This window comes from Rattus norvegicus, chromosome 16 (assembly GCF_021556685.1).
Source record: "Rattus norvegicus strain SHRSP/BbbUtx chromosome 16, alternate assembly SHRSP_T2T, whole genome shotgun sequence".
Classification (NCBI taxonomy): domain Eukaryota; kingdom Metazoa; phylum Chordata; class Mammalia; order Rodentia; family Muridae; genus Rattus; species Rattus norvegicus.
This window is the reverse complement of record NC_141549.1, coordinates 9,427,153-9,428,221: the sequence shown is the minus strand read 5'-3', so window position 1 is coordinate 9,428,221 and position 1,069 is coordinate 9,427,153. Positions and strand designations below refer to the sequence as shown.

The 1,069-nt window shown below is 44.6% G+C and overlaps 1 protein-coding gene across 1 annotated transcript in view; it reads left to right on the top strand.

Annotated features, from left to right (window-relative positions):
- Nucleotides 1–1,069, top strand: part of Antxrl2 (ANTXR like 2) — a 32,373-nt gene that overhangs the window by 580 nt on the left and 30,724 nt on the right. The window lies entirely within an intron of this gene.

Sequence of the window (1,069 nt, the reverse complement as noted above, 5' to 3'; positions counted from 1 at the left end):
ATCTACAGGGAGAAAAGTCAAAATGTGGAGCCCTTTATGACATCACCCATGCCTGTGGGTCAGAGCTCCTGCAGCAGAGAAAGTTTAGAAGCAAGGACACAGCCCCTGGCTCTCAAATGATTGCCAGTGTACTTGGACCACAATTACCTGGCTATATCATATCACATCATTTTCGATGTCAGAGGGGATGTAGTGTGGGGAGACACTTGTATTTAAGAGGGTTTCAGAGCCTTCCAACTGAGTGCAAACAGACTTAGAATACCCTGACATTTTGTTTTGTTTTATGTGCACGAAAGCAAATCTGACAAACTTGTTCTTGATGAATCTAAAATAGATCTTTTAATTCATTTAACGTGCAAATGCCTTACAGTACATAGCATCGGATTGGTGGGCTTTTGTTTCTGTTTTAGGAATTATTTGAAATGATAGAGTATGTTGAACAGGTGATGCTTTCAAATCTGGTGTATTTCCCATTGGTATACATGATGGTTCTCCTGACTTGCAACTAAGAAACGCAGCAGGGTCCAAACAGGAGATGAACGTTAGCCCAGGTGCCTCTGAGAAAGCCTCTAGGAGATTCTGAGTTCCACCTCCCCGTTCAGGCCTTCCCAAGGAGCCCCATCTTGAAAGCTCTCCTGCCCTATTCTTTCGTAGGGTCCATCTGTTCAAATATAGTAAAATGGTTATGTCACCAAGGTTGGATGGCTTGCCACACAGCAGTGGATGACTGGACTGTCATGTTCACAGAAGATAGTGGCAGGAACCTGTCCTCTCCACCCCTTTCTACACTTTGTCATCACCTGGCTGTCTTGAGGACCCACAAACAGCTTCCAATTTCCCACATGGACTTCCTTATTCATGATGCCTGTGATCTTGACCACTTTAAAATGCCATCTCAGTGAACAAAATATCTGGATTTAGTGGCAAGGTAAGGGACAAGAAAGGCCTTATCTGACACCAATGGGACTGTAACTGCTACTCGTCATTGTCAACATGCAGGACATTGAGCAGAGGGGCAGGTCATAAAGTCACCACGCCAACCTTTCTGCCCATCATAACCCCAAGGTGT